The sequence below is a fragment of the Emydura macquarii genome, unplaced genomic scaffold (assembly GCF_026122565.2).
Source record: "Emydura macquarii macquarii isolate MOO-44397 ecotype Brisbane River unplaced genomic scaffold, CSIRO-AGI_Emac_v2 contig_968, whole genome shotgun sequence".
Taxonomy (NCBI): Eukaryota; Metazoa; Chordata; order Testudines; family Chelidae; genus Emydura; species Emydura macquarii.
The window spans coordinates 18,701,939-18,718,542 of record NW_027131105.1 but is presented as its reverse complement, the minus strand read 5'-3'; positions in this window follow the sequence as shown (position 1 = coordinate 18,718,542).

Here is a 16,604-nt window from a genome sequence, read left to right as displayed (position 1 = left end):
TGGTTAAAAAACCGCTCAGAACTGGTGTTCATGAGAATGAGATGTACATGTAATCTACACTTACTCAGCTTGGCCCTCTGTCCCATGCTAGTAGCTGGACCACATAGATATTTATAAGTCAGCTATAGCCTTTCAATTAACAAAGCAGCGTCTTCCAGCTGAGAAGCACACGCACAGGCATCAAATTCAATCCTTATTGCTGATGACCTCCCCAGGGGTGCTCCAGTACACACATTTTTCCCGAATGAGTAATGAATAGAGACACAGATATAGAGAAGTAGGTCACTTTCTCATCTCAGTTGCACTGGGACTATAGTAGAGATAATCTGAAATCACAGTGGAGAAACTGGGAGTAGAATCTGGCCCTACATTGAGCTGAGATCCTGTATTTAATTTAGGAAACTCTTATATAGCCCTTGAGAACAAAGTTATATGGCCTTTGACATGGCAGGCCAGTGTTTTAAAGAACTTCTAGGTTCTGCAAGAAGTAGAGTTTGTAATTCAGGTGGTTTCACTAGAATCAGGCTGAGGGTTACTCTTAGTTATCTTGGGTAGCGGCCAAAATCATGGCAAGGCTCAGCACAGTGCAGAACTATCCTCACCATATCCCTTTTCCTTGCACAATGGATAGCAGGTGGCTCCACACCAAGACGGTATCACTTTTACATGGAGATGATCCTGCCTTGAATTGTTAAACTGACTTCAGAACCGGATTCTGCTGGCAGCATAGTAAAAAACAGTCAGATCACCCAAGGCAATCTGACCCTTTAGATTCAGATTCACATTCAGATGTAGAAAGAGATTGGGATTCTCTCCACCTCAACAGAACTGAGCTCTCAGGTGTCACATACAAATAAACAAATCTTTGACTAGTCTAGAAAAGCCACATGGTTGGTGCAATTAGGATTTTCATGGGAGTTAATCAGCTGTAAGGTGCACTTTGTTGCAGTTTCAAAACATTCCTCCCTCCCGCTCATGTCTGTTGTGAAACTACAGTAGGAGAAGAGAGGCAAATATTGTAAATCAAGTTAAAATTCGCACTTTAACTGAAATCGATATTCATAATTGTACAAATATTTTCTGTGACCCGCTTGGTGACTCCTCTCAGTGGGATCCAAAGGTCCAGTCCATGACCTACTGTGACCTTGTGTGTGTGTGGATCTGCAGATTGAATCTGATGAATAAAGAACCATCAGTTAGGAAAGACACTGCATGCTTCAAAGCCAAAGAAAAGTCGAATTTCAGGATTCTTCTTTGATTTTCATCCAAGCTGGAGCTTAGGTCTGGCCTCTTTCAATGAATCATGATCAGCATCTTTAAAATTCAATTAGAAACTAAGATAACACTGTGAGATAAACGCAGACATACTTGAATCTGCAGTCTTTTTTATTTCCTCTCTTGTTTAGCTAATATGATTTGCTAGTTATGCAGGCAGGTTACTTAAATAGATTTAAGTCTTGCAGGCCTTTGAAGACATTAGGTCAAACGAAGGAATTGGACTGGATATTTTCTAGACTTAAAGTCCTGGTTTATCTCTCTATTATCTATTAGGGTTGCATTTAGAATAGTTAATACATATTTTCTTCATCTATTAACATAATTGATATTATGGGCCCAAACTTGCAAGGTGCGGAGCATTCTCAGTAGACACTGAAAACAGTAAGATCTGAAGGCAATCGGTATCTCATGGGAGCTGCTAAGCCCCATTCAGCATCCGCTAGACTTTTGTTGGCTCTCATATTTGTTTCCGTGGGTACTCCGGCTCCAGTTTTACCAATCATTTAGGCACATGCTTTAAGCACATGAATAATCCTATTGAAGTTAATGGGACTAATTACTTCAATAAGCACATGATTAAGTGCTTTATTGTTATGAATTTGGTAACCGGGCGGCAAATACTAATTATAAAGTGGTGCCAGACATTTTTCTTTTTTGTCATTTGTACAACTTCGATGAGCAAAACTGAGATATTGGTCCAAAGGAAACCAGATTCAAATAACTTTAGACTTTGGGGAAGTTCAAATCCAAATCCAGATATGAAGTTCACAGCAATGGGAGTTCTTCTCTTGACCTCACCGGAAGACTTTCCTGGTGTCCATTCCTAAAAATGACTGAACAAGAGTGTGATGGGGTAGAGAGGTCCCACAACAGCAGTGAGGGGGCTAAGGAGGCTGTTGGCTTGCTACTGGCAATGAAACAGTTGGGGAAAGCCTGTGGACCCACATGAGCACACCCCACTATGCCTGAGGCCAATGTCAAGAGAGAGAGAACTGAAAGGATGAGAGCTAGCCCGGTTTGGGGATGACCAGGAAGGAAGACAGAGCTCTGCTTCTCTTGATGGTGGAGAAATTTGGTTAGAGCCATGAGATGGCAATTGTTTGCTAGCTGGATCAGCCCTCCTAGAAGGGAAGGCAGATCTGGCAGGGGCAATCTGTGGAAGCATAGACTATTTGGGAATCTAGCTCTGAATAAAGAGCAGGGCCCCACTGAAGTTTCATGAGAAGACACTGTTTTTGAGTTGTATGTGTTTTGCTCCTGATTAACTTTGAACCTCAGTGCCCCCAAAGAGGTACAACAGAAGGATATTTTGGCTAGAGGGCCAAAACACCATTACACTGGACTCAAAGACAGACCTGCGGTGACCTGTGCTGGGGTAAGTGGTGCCCTGAAGGGACAGAAGGGAGCATCACCCTGGCAATGCACTTACAAAATTATTGGCAAATATAAGCAGTGATCTAGCCCCTGTGGAAAGGAGCATGTCAGGAGTTAAAAAAAAAAACCACAAAACCTATAAGAAAACGTTGTTCTCCCATCTCACCCTCCAACAGTACAGACATGAAACAGTTATTGAAATGATGACAGAGCAAAAGACTGAACACCAACAGCAACTCCTCCAGTAGATGGCCATCCAGCAGTGGCAGTTGATCCAGGATTTAGCTACTCAGCAGCAACAGCAGCAGCTAGTGTAGCAAGTCATGACCCTATTTCTGCCCCCCCTTCCAGCCCAGATCCAGCAGGAGCCTTGGTAGGTGATCAGATTGGCAAATATTGGACCTGATCACGATCCAGAGGTGTTTCTCAAAATGTTCGAGCAGGTGTCAGCAGCAGTATGGTGCAAAGCAATGGGCCGTCTTACTGGCCCCATGCTAGACTGAGATGGTGCAAGCAGCTTATTGTGGGTTAGACCTAGTGAAATCACAAGATTATGCACAAGTCAAAGTGGCCATTTTGGACTCATTGAATATCTCAGAGGAAACTTTCTGCCAGCAATTTCAGGAGGAGTGATATCCCCTGGGTGCCTGGCCCAGCATGGTGGCCAGAAACTGGGAGACTGATGTTGGAGATGGCTCAGACCTAAGACAAAGAGAGGAGTTCAGTGGTGGAAATGATTCTGATCAAACAATTTATGCAGATACTCCCTGCTGAGTGAATAGATTGGGTCTCATCACCAGCCTGAGACAATGGCCAATATCCTCCAGCTAAAGGAGAGCTATACAGTGGCTATGACTGCTAAAGCAACAGCAACATCCAAAGAAAGAATCTCTCGGGCCAGGAGTTTGGATCAGGTGAATGAGAAATCTGTCTGGTGGGGAAGGAAGGTCGACATCCTGAGGACTCCCATCTACGTCGTCCCTGGCCAGATGTAGGAGTTCCAGGAAGTCACAGGGGTGGACAGACAACTCAGACCAAAGAGCAGCCTGATCAGGTATCCACTCAAGAATCTTCCAACCAGCCTCAGTTTCAAAAACAGGAAGCCTTGGGATCAGAAACAGGGAAGACACTAAGACCCACACAGAAGTGTCAACCCAGGGTCTAGAAGGAAGCTTCCATACGATCAACTAGGCTCAGGACATTTGTTTTTTTGTAGCTGCCCTGGGCATTTGTACAAGGACTGCCTGTTTATGGAACGTAGTTATAGACAAGGCAAGACTGCAGAGGCTTGAGCATGATGGCCTGGTCCACTTAAACTGACTGTTCCAGTCAAAATAAACAGGATAAATCACTGCACTACACCATCACTACATTAGACCTCCAAGAGAAAGAGACATACCCGTGGAGACCCATAGCAAGGTGAGCTGTGTCCTGAAGAACCACAAGGGGCAGCTGCCTCAGAACACAATTAAAAAGTGGTTCTCAGATTTTTTCAGTGTCAACAACATCTTCGTATAGAGATTGTCCTCCACTGTGGGCAGTGTCCCTTATTATTTGTGATCATGCAACACCACTGTGACAATGCCTTATGTGGAGAAGCAATATCAGGAAAGTGCCTCTGTAATGTTACTAGTTTCTGATTTGGTAATTGCGTTGTCCTTTTTCAAAAAAGGAAATCACACTGTCTACTTTCTCTCTTCTTTTTAGGCCTTTTTCTACATAAGGGAATTTTTGCAGTTCTGCTGTAGTATTGATGGTACCAATAAAGCCTCTAGTATCACACACACAGTTTCTGAAGCTTGTCAGTTAAACCTGACACTAGTGTTACCACTGCTGTATTCACCTGGTAGTAGCACCAACAGGTATTTTTTGCTAAAATTCCTCTAATGTAGACATGATCTTAATCTTCTCTCCTATGTAGCCGTGGCTCCTAGATTGATATCTCTCCTTTTCCCAACTTCTAGGTTCTTTTTTGCAGTTATATATCTGGATACCACTAGAGCAGCTGGAAACAAGGAAGAGCAGCCAGCACCCTGCGGCCTCCCAGCTCTCCATAGACCACCCACAAATGACCAAAGATCATTGCTGGCCCACAGGCCATAATTTGGGAACATGGAATAAACTAAAAGCTTGGAACATTAACCCGGTATAATTGGGAGGATCAGTTCTGAAGTGTACAGCTCTGGCCCATCTTTATTATTAATTGTTCTTATTATTATACTCTGGAGGTGCCCACAGGCGGCAATCATCTCCAGCGTGCTAGGTGTTGCACATGTTCCCTGCCACAAAAGGCTTGAAGCATAGAAGCAAGGGACTCAGTATGGTAGCTGACAAACACCATGGTAGTTCCGTGTTTTGTTTTGTTTGTTTTCATACATTCCAGAGTGAAGTGAAGGCAGGAGAGGATGAGTTAATGGATTCGCCGATCTAAAAAAGGAAGAAAGGGAACAGAGACATTGATCTCAATGAGACCTGCACCTGTGTGTCTTTCTTAGGGCAAAATCTGACCCTGTCTTGTTTGTCCCAAATCACATTCCTCCTTTCATGCCTATTGCCACAAGGCTTTACCTCAAAAAGTCCTCTTGACTGATAGCAGATATATATCGCACTCAGGTGTGTCGAAAGGTTCACTCAAAATACCCTCTGTGACCTTGATGCAGATTTTATCTGTTATGGTGCACTCAGTTAAGCTCTAGTATTGTCTTTTTGCATTCCTGTCCTATAAAAAGTCAACCAGGTATCTTTTCATCCACTCGCAACATATTGAATGACCTTGGCAATAGTCTAATCTATTTTGGCAGATTCAAGATAGAGAAAACAAGCAATAGAGACAGACCTGCCAGTTTCTGCTATTGATCACTGGCTTGAGTGAAAGCTCATTATGAGCAGAAGGAACGTGTCAGGCATAAGCTCTCCTACAGAGCAGCTGAAAGTAGACCAAGAAACTTGAAACAGTAGCAAGACTTTGAGGGAAAAATACTATTCCATTTGACTGAGGAGGTGTTACAAGAATTGTTGGTTAAACAAAAGGTAGGTTTATTCTGCTAAATGGAAATACGGATTAAGGACCTGGTCACACTAGCGAGAGAACATTGTGATTGCAAACGTTAGTACAATAAAGTCTAAAACATTTACTTTCTCTTAAAGATAGGATTTTTATTTTATTTATTTATTTTTACTATTAATAGAATCGCAAGAAGACAGTACGTACGGCATTTGCAATTTGATTTCCGATTTATTTAATTAAAGGATTTTGTGGGGAAATTAGATAGTCACTAAAGTGAAGGATGAATAGCACTGCCCAGAGCCAGGCTTCTACTATACAAGAGGAGTTTACTGTACAAATGTCTCTCAATATGTCTCTCAATACTGACCTCGAGCATCTCTGCTGGGTCTCCCTCAAGCAGATGCTGACAAGTGTACCTATTCGTGTGGCACTTTTATCTATTATTTATTTTATCTATTATACTCTTTCCTTTCATTGCTCTTTCCTTTTAGACATCTCTAGGATTAATATAAAGCAAATGAAGAGTTTCTCTCTTTATCTGATATTTTACTCACAAAATGTAGAAGAGGCAGAGTCAGCATTTCCCTTAATAGACTGCTCCAAAGAGAGACAAGGTGGGTGAGGTAATACATGTTATTGGATCAGCTTCTACACAGAGCTCAAAAGCTTGTCTCTTTCACCAACAAAAACTGCTCCAGTAAGAGATATTACTTCACCCACCTTGTCTCTCTCATATCCTGGGACCAGCATGGCTACAACAATACTGTAGTACCAAACAAAGAGCACAAAACTAGTGTGAGAGATTGCATGGTATATCGCCAAAGGTGTGTCTCTATCTCTCTGGCTTCTGGGGGCAGGAAGGAGCAGATTTTCTCCTGCACATGAGCCCTGCTGAGTGCTGGAGGGGGGATTATGGCAACCCCCTCAATAAGAGCTAGAATTAACTCTAAAGTAAAGACATACCCTGAGAGCTGCTGCCAGGCGTCTCTGAATTATGGCACTGGCTCCAGTAGAAGATTGGTTTAGCAGCACTGTTCCTGACCCTCATTTAATCCTTATGCCAGAGATGTAAATGTGATAGCATCCCCTTGCCCCAGGGAAATTCTCTGCTGGTGATTTGCAGTGTGGGAGGGGAGGGAATGAATTTGCAATTCTGCCCCAACCAGCTTAAATAATATTTTAAACTTCTTTAAACTGACTAAAGAGGAAAATCTTTGGAAATGTAATTCTGAGGGGTGAATCCTGCCCCATTTCCCCAGCACATGAAAAGAATAAAAAGCAACAGAAGCACCATCAATCCAGTACATGTTGGGCGAAACTCAGGGAGGACACAGAGCGAGACGTCCCATGCATTTGCACTTGGTAGAGTATGGAGCTATGGTGAGTCTTTCCCATAGAATCTGCTGGGATTTCTAGAGAGTCTGGGTACAGGCAAGTCAAAAGAGACAATGGAGCTGTGAACTAATACATCCTGTGATATCCTGTCCTTTTAAATGTTTGGCTACATCCCCCTCCGCAATGCAAAGTCTCACTTTCACCTTAGTTTCTGTTTTGCAGCCAGACCAATAAAGTCTCCAGAGCAGACAGCTGTGTTGTTATGAGCTCCCTCTGTGTCAGTCTTCTCTGCTGGTCCAAATAGAACATATTGGTGATGAGGAATTTATGTTGCATAAGGGTCCAGTGCTCCCACTGCCTGAACAAGAAGAAACAGGAAGTAGTTAATAATAATATAAAGGGGAAAAGGGGGGAAGTTCACTAGGAAGAGACGGTGCAGACTGCTGCTGCATTTAGCTTCAATTACAGCAGGAACCAGCTAGCAAGATAACGGAACAAGTAAATAGAGATAGAACAAAGGAGAAGAGTTCTGTAACTACTGCTGGACTGCAAGAAGACAGAGAGAGAGAGCAAGAGCTTTAGCCTGCACTAAGGGTCTGTTGACATCAGAGGGAGCCCAAGTACAGCCAAAGGCACATCTAAGCACACAGTCGGCAGAGGGATCAAGCACAAATAGTGCACAGTAAAAACTCAAGAAAAGAAGAATTTGCTTGTGGCAGAGGAGATGTCTAGGAGGTGTGAAGTCCATCAGGAAAGCAGTGAAATGGCAATTTTTGTGAGCAATGTAGGTAAGTTTGATGAGAACGGTGAATCATGGGTGGATATGTTTGAATGTTTTGACCAGTTTGTAGCTTGCAACTCCAACCTTGCTGACAGTGATGGACCCAAAGGCATATGGACTGCAGCATGACCTATTGTCTCCAACTGTGCCTGGAACTACCACATACACTGCAATCACTGCAGCAATGCAAGAACATTTTTCTCCTGCCCCACTGATGATAGTGGAATGATATTGGATCCATCAGGGAAGTGGAGGATCAGTAGCACGTGTTGTTGCTACTGTAAGGAAGTTGCCAGAGCATTGTCAGTTCAGATGAACATTACGTGTTGTCCTGCGTGAACAATTTGCATCTGGATAATACAGTGACCACATCCAGAAAACGTTATGGACTGCATCAGCATTTACATTCAAGAAGGCTGTTGAAGTTCTGGGTGACAGGCAGCTCCTCTAGGTCATGGCTGGCCTCGGGAGGTCCTTCCCAGTCAGCAGCCTCTGGTAGCTCTTCCCAGTCACTAGGTCCTGGTAGCCTCGGCAGACCCTTGAGGCTCCGGTCAGTGGAGGGCTCACCCTGCCCAGCCACAGGGCCTAGGTCAGACTCAGACCACAGCCCTGGAGAAGGAGCATCCTTCTCTGGCAGCAGCTTCCCCCTGACTAAGCTGCTAGGCTGGCCTTTTATACTTCCTCTTCCTATCTTGGCCCTGCCCCTCTGCTCCCGGGGTCTGAGGCCTGCAGTTCCCTGATCTGTCCAGCAGAGGCGCCGCAGCCCTTCCTTGGGCCCAGGCTCCGAGGAAGGCCACAGCACCTTAGTACCTTCCAATTTTCTAGTTCTGTGCATTCATCAAAAAGAGTTAGAACTAGTGTGAACCTCAGTCATGGTACAATTTCACGTTTAAATTTATTTTTAGTGGATGTCAAGTTTAGCTAGAGCAAAAGAATGATTCCCTCTCACCACGGCGCTGGGATTAAGGTACATGAAGGTAGAGGAAATTTATTCTGCTGTATCTCTTGTTTTAGGGGAAAATAAAACTCATGAATTCATTTAAATCTAAAGATAGAAAACAAAGTGTGTGTGAGAGAGAGAGAGAGAGAGAGAGAGAGAGAGAGAGAGAACAGATGATGTGGTAATTGAAAACTGCCATGAACAGAGGTTCACACTGAATAAAAAGCAACAACATAAGATGCCATCTGATACAGCAATCCTGATTTGTTTCACATCCTTCAAGTTTAAAGTCTAACCCTGAGCATCTTCCACTGTATCCTGATAAAAACCTGCAAAACTGTAATATCCTTTCAAGGACCTATTTAGTCTTTAAGGGGAAAAAAAGACTCTGACTTGCTCCTTTCTTGTGAAAGGAAAAAGACATAACCTAGATTAAAATTAGGCAAAGTCAGATAGCATAGAGAGAGAAATCACATAGCAGGACTCTGGAGAGAGATATCAAGCAACAGAGTGAGAAGTCATGTAAGGCATGTGTAGCTGATCTATCCTGTTAAATGTCACTTTCATTAAAGGTCACCGGCTATATGGATTCCTGAAATTTGTAACCCTGTACTGATTCTGTACAGTGATTCTTTCCATGATGGATAAGACCGTTGAACAATTTAACATAGGGGTGGAGGGAAGCGTGTGTGGCATATGATTTGAATTGTATAAAGAAAAATGAACTCAAACTATCTGTACATTCATTTATATAAGGATAAAGGACCTTATATGCACAGAAAGCAAAGCACATACAAACAAATGTTTGTGAAATCTTTAATTTCCTTAAAATATACTTTAATAGCCCTCTCAGATTGGGAAACGCATATATTGCAAGGCTATTTACATATATATTGATTATATAATGCAAGCAACACATAATAGGCCATAAGCTAGGCCTCTCCTAAGTCCCATCTGTGCCGCTCTAGTGGTGAAATATATGCCTTAAGGTGGTATGTGAGGATTTCCCTGTGCTAGCAGAATCCACATCTGCTTCAGCCAGGTACCAATGGCCCTCTCCCCTTTTTAAGTGCAGAGGCTGTTTCCAGAATAGATAAATGCCATCTGAGGCATAGGAAGGGATGAGTCTGGAATCTGGCAGTCTTGATTAATAGTGTGGCTCCTCTGGGAACCATTATCCATGGGTTTATGCTACAGCAGTTCTGAGGCTGTTCTAGTTTGTGCTGGCAGCTGATTCAGGGTGTGAATTTTTTCTCAGCCCTGAGCAATGTATCTAGGTCAATCAAACTTTTAAGTGAAGATTGGACCTAAAAGATTTGGAGTTATTCAAAGACAAGTGGTTGGGATATTTGCAGTAATTGCTGGGTGAAAGTCTAATGCCTGAATTACGCAGGAGGACAGACTAGAAGACCATAACAATCCCTTGTGTCCTTGAATCTATGAATCCTGTTGTGAAAAAAAGTGAATGCAATTTTGGGTTGCATTAACAGAGGTATAACATGCAAGTCTTGGGAGGTAATAGTTCCACTCTTCTCAGAGCTGGTTAAGCCTCAGCTGGAGTACTGTGTCCAGTTTTGGTTGCCTTTGTATAGAAAAGATGTAGAGAAACGGGAAAGGATGCAGAGGCAAATGACAAAAATTATCCAAAAAGATGGAATGCAAGCCATATAAGCAAAGGCTGAAGGAACTGGGTATTGTGACAGGGCCAGACCGCACGGCTATGAAAGAGTGCTGGAGGGCATGTATATTAGCCCCAGGCTCCATAAAGCCCTCTTCCCTGGGTAACCCAGCTGGGGCTAATGAAGCTGCCCCAGCAGATAAAAGCCTCCACTTCAGGCAGGCCAGGAAGGCTGAAGGGAGTGAACAGCGAGAGGAGAGGAGGCACAGACCGAAGCGAAGTAAAGCAGAGCGGAGAAGAGCTGCCCTGCCCTGCTGCAGCGACAGCCGCGGGGCTCGGAGCTATCATCCGCTGCGGCTACCACACTGAGGCGGAGAAGGCTACAGGCCGGGGGGCCACGGACAGGCGACCCAGGGAAGGTAGTCGGTCTCAGGGACTGAGCATATACAGGGTCCCTGGGTCGGGGGCCCGGGGCAAAGGCACTGAGCAGGGTGAGACCCTCACAGGGTCCCTGGGTCGGGGCCCGGGGGCAGAAGGAACTCCACCGGCGGAGCAGGCGTATATGTTTAGTTTGGAAAAGAGGAGATTAAGGGAGGACATGATAGAGGTCTTCTAATACGTGAAAGGCATAAGAAAGATAAAGAATTGTTCTCTCTTACCACAAAGGGCAGGACAAGAAGCAATGGGTTCAATCTACAGCATAGCAGATTTAGATTAAATCTCAGGAAAAACTTCCTAACTGTAAGAATTGTAGGACAATGGAACAAACTGCCTAGGGAAGTCATGGAATCTCCTTCACTGGAGATTTTACAAAAAAGCTGGGTAGCCATTTGTCTTGGGTGGTTTAGACACAACTGTCACACTGGCTGGATTGGGTGGGGCATTTATTATATTTTTTATCATCAATATGTCAGAATCATAATAATTCATATGAGATATGCCATGTCAGGTACCGTTAGAAAGGCCATAATGTGCTAAGTAAGATGATGATGTTTATGTTCATGTGTTATATGTGTAATGGAAGTTATGGATATGGTTGATATATCTGTATTTCAAATCTGGGCGACACCCCAGACAGGATGGCTGCAACACTAGCCTGCTTAATGGCCCATTAAGGAAATTCACAGGTACAAGGGGCCCAGGGGGAGAAGCCAGGGATATACCTGATGAGTCACCAGGACTTACTCTTGTGACTCTGGACTCCATCTTATTCCTGTAAAATTCTACAAGCAGCATGGCAAAGACCAAAGGACATAAAAGGCAGCTGCCTGAGATCCATTTTGTCTTCTGTCTTTGTCTTCAATCTCCACCAGCCTACCTCTGGATCAACTCATCTACAACTGAACTGAAGCTGTGAAACAAAGGACTGAGACCCATCCAGGTACTGGATGTATACTAGAGGGACTATACAAGCCTGCAAACTCCACAATTCTACTAGAAACCTGATATATATGGACTTTCAAATCAATTGTATGTATCTGATTGATTTAATCCTTTAACATTTCTCTTATAGTTTGTTTCTTTCTTTTTATAATAAACCTTTAGTTTTGTTTACTAAAGGATTGGCTGGCAGCGTGATATTTTGAGTAATATCCAAACTTATATTGATCTGGTACTGTGGCTGACTCTTTGGGTTCAGGAGAAACCTTTTTGGTAAAGAGCATAGAGTTTTAAATAACTGGTCTCTTTACTGGGCTGTGTATATTTTTATTTTGGCTTCTTGATAACCAGTGTGGGGAATCAGAAGCACTGTTTGTGGCTGGTTGGGAAGTCTGACTTCAGTGTCATCCACCAGTGCTGGGAGAATCTGCTCTCCTTTTACAGCCTGCCCTGACCTTGGCATTTTCAGGTGGCTACCCTAGACACGGACGGGTCACAATAACAAATCCTGCATCTTGAAAGGGGGTTGGACTGGATGACTTTTCCAGTCCCTTCTAACCCTATGGTTCTATTATTCTGTTCCAGATTTAAACCCAGCTGGTCTAGCATTGGGATATTGTACACTTTAATTCCTCAACAGCAGCCATGCAGCAAACAGCAGCTTTTAGCCGCAGCAGGATACAAAAGATCAGTGACCTTCTGCTCTATGATACTGTGGAGTCTTTTTAACTTAAAAAATTACTTTGAAGCAATGAGGTCTCATTGCTGTTCACCATGGAGGGTGCGGGGAGGTTTCATTTGCAGTTGGGTGTGAAGTCTTCAACCCCCTTAGTGCTCTTCATTGGCTGCCAGTTTTGTTCCTGAGGTCAGTTAGTATGACCATTTTTGCTAGCCAGATACTCTTTACCTCCCCATCAATAAGAGGTGATACAATTGCTCCCTCCAAGTACATTAAAGTAAAGGAGTAAAGAGAGATCATGAAGAATGCTGCTAGACCTGCTAATCTCCCCAGAGGTCATCATTGTAATAGCTATTATCTGTGGACATTAATGCTTTCAGGGGCTAGTAGAGTTTTTTAACTTTATGGATAAAAAAAAAAAAAAGGGAGTCACTGAGTCATTCTTTCCTTGTGGATGAAATCTACAGAATGGAGCTTGTCTAGAGAAAGAGCTCCTGGCAAATCTAATTACTGAGCTGCAGTACCTGCAGAGTATTTAAGTGACTAGCCTCTTCATTTTAGGTGCTTGCTTCACAGCTTAGGTGTTTGGACATACAGAGCTTGGTTGAATCTTGGATTTGATAATATATCCCTTATAAAATTCATTCCTTCATTTTTCTTTTCTGCAGGTATTGTGGCCCTTCAATATTCAGGTATATCTACATTGCAATAAAAAACCCACAGCAGCAAGTCTCAAAGCCCAGGTCAACTGACTCAGGCTCATGTTCCAGGGATAAAAATATCAGTGTAGACCAGGCTGAAGCCTGGGGTCTGTGACCGCCATCACCAGGTTTCAGAGCCCAGGCTGCAGCCTGATTAGGAATGTCAACATTATTTTTAGCCTCATAGCACAAGTCTCACAAGCCCAAGACAGTTGACCTAGGCTCTGAGATTTGCTGCTACAGGGTTGTTGGTTTTTTTTTTTTGCAGAGTAAACTTACCCTCACTGGTTGCATGACTGTGCTAGAACAGCAGTTTGGCTATATAAAATTTTCAAATCAGCCTAGGGGGTACAGGTTTCTAAATCCTTTAGATTACTGGGAAAATCTCAACCTTTGAATTTCATAGAAAATTGAATCCTCTCTGTGGGCATTTACAATTACTCTGGAGAATACTATAGCAGTGATAGATTTTTCTATTAAATTCTATAGTTTGGTTTTATAAAACTTTCCAGAATGGTCATAATTTTATATTAAATTGTATTGACCCTTCCCAAAAGGGAGAGTAATAAAGCTGTGTTCTTAGGAACATAAAGAGTTACATCTATTTAGTTTAACAAACAGAAGGTTAAGGGGTGACTTAATTGCAGTCTATAAGTATCCAGATGGGAAACAAATATTTACTAATGGACTCTTCAGTTTAGCAGAGAAAGGTATAACATGATGCTCTGGCTGGAAGCTGAAGCTAGACACATTCAGACTGGAAATAAAGTGTAATTCTTTAATTGTGAAAGTAATTAACCATTGGACCAATTTACTAACGGTCACAGTGGAGTCCCCATCACTGACAATTTTAAAGTCAAACTTGGGTGTTTTTTCTAAAAGATCTGCTCTAGGAATTATTTGGGGAAGTTCTATGGCCTATGTTATACAAGAGGTCAGACGAGATGATCACAGTGGTCCCTTCTGTCCTTGAAATCTATGAATAGTAATATAGAAAATGATATGAAACAAAGCTCCAGTTGAACAATGTAAAGTCAAACTATTCTTTACTATTTCTATGAAATCCCAGAGACCTACTGTATAGCGCGTGCGCGCACACACACACACACACACACACACACACACACAGAAAAGCAGTGCATGGAGAAATGTTCGTCTTCCTATTGCTTAATACATCTTTTTTTAATTAAATTAATTGATTTTAATAACAAAATCTCATCATGTTACAGTTAGAGTGTTACACTGTAGCCCTTCTGCTTTTGTCCACAAAAGTAACAGTCACATGGTCATGTAATATGAGGAAGCAATGTATATTGTACCAGTGCAAGAAACGGCTTTAACAAGCGCTCTGGGTTTTTAGAATAACTGTGCAAGAATTCCCAAGCCATACGGTGGTCCCAGCTATAAATGAGAGAGACTGCTACTATTGCAATTAAACATAAAAAATACTGCTGAATGCTTGAGTTTAGACTTTAATTCCTAGTGGTGACGTTCAGCCAGTAGCATAGGTGCTTTGAAAGGCCCATCCTACCCATGCAGCAGAACTATTACAATTCTCTTGCATGACTGGACTGCTGAGTGTATGATGAATACATTGCACTGTACCTGCTGTGGGCTCCAGAACTGCCTTCTTTGTGGCCTGTCTAGGTACCACCCATTCCCCTAATCCTCCTTTACTCTGTTCACTGTCACTTGCACAGTGCAGTACCTATGATCTTTGCACCAATAACTGCTGCACTGCCAAATGTCTTGATGTTCTGGAGGCCAAAGAAATTCCACCTAAATCTAAGGTTTGACAAGTCTTCACTATACTCCTATGTGCCAGAGCTGGGTTCTGAACTCCATGGACGTCTGTGCCAATACAGGATGTGCAAGTGGTAAAAGGGTCAGTGATGACATGGATCAGCTCTCCACAACCCCTTCATTATGGGGTCATGAGGGTCGTAGCCCCTAGTCCAACCCAGGACTGGAATTGCCGCAGAGCTGCCACATGTCCTGCCTGTGGTTTAGGGGTTGGATTCTGCCATCCCACACACTTTCCCCTCACAAGAATATTTGTGAGGAAGGGAAGTACATTTCATCCCAGGGGTTCAGAGCTTTATCATTGTACATTAGCAAGAGGAATCCCAGACTGATCTTTTCCCACTGTTGGGTGATACTGTTTGTGAGGTATGTCAAATAGAACACCGGACATTCCATTTCTGATTAAAAACTGGAATAGGAACATGTCAGCTGTTTCAGAAGCAACATTCTATATGAGTTTTTACTGACACGATCATAGATCAGTCAAAAATGCCATTACTGTTATTCGATTATCCCAGTGAAAGTGTCACTGTACCCACATCATCCATGTTGGCAGATCCATTGTACTCTCCAGTGGATAATCTTTTTCATTTAGAATCATGGGGATTTGAACTGAACTACAGTAAAGGTCAGCTTTAAAATTAAAGCCATAATTTTATGGGGTAACTCCTCTCCCATAGATAAAAGCATGTTTGTTCACTGCATCAGTATTATTGGATTTCTAAATCACACTTCAGTGGTTTAAGAAAACACACACACAAGAAATGATCACATGCCAGTAACAATGCAAACAATATAATGTAAACAAATAAAACGTGTTGACACCAATGGCAGAGAGCATTGCATTTTACAGTGGTCTTGTGAGGTGCTCCTAGGCAGAGGAATTTCCTGTCACAACCATAAGTTGGTTACAAACCAAAGCCAAGAGAATAAAAAGTCACCTTCTATAGAAACTTGAAACATATGAAACCGTGAGCACCAGCTTTTATCTGAGAATGTATTTTATTCAGTAAAAGTTTTAAAATACAAAGGGCCAGACTGCTGGCTTTACACTGACCATGACTACTAGCTTGTAGAGTCAGTGGGACTTCTTGTGTAGTAAGTTACACAGTGTGAGTAAGGGTACAACAAACTAGACCAGAATGAAACACAACCGTAGCTAAGGCCAGAACTTAGTAATTCAAGCAGCAAGCATCTACGTTGATTTGTTAAAGCAACAGTGCTCAAATTGCAACAGATTGCAATGAGAAGACTGAAGGAGTTTAGAATGAAAAATGAATGCACACAAGCTTAATTAGAGAGGCAAGATGGGTGAGGTAATATATTTTATTGGACCTGAAAGAGATCAGCTTTCTAGCTTACACAGAGCTCAAAAGCTTTTCTCTTTCACCAATAGAAGCTGGCCCAATAAAAGATATTACCTCACCCACCTTATCTTTCCAATATCCTGGGACCAGCATGGCTACAACTGCACTGCAGACATTTGCTTTATTAGACTGTATTTTTCTTTCCACAGACAGGGAAACCAAATTAACAGAAATTTCTTAGGGCTGGATTCTAAGTTTAAACACAACACTAAGGAAGGAGCTCTGCAAGGAGCAGGAGTAACCCTGGAAAACATCGTGACTCAAAGAAACAATTTCAGCTCTGCATCCCCTTTGCTTCTCAGGTGTGTTCTGGACTGTACCAGAAGAAAATTACTATCCCT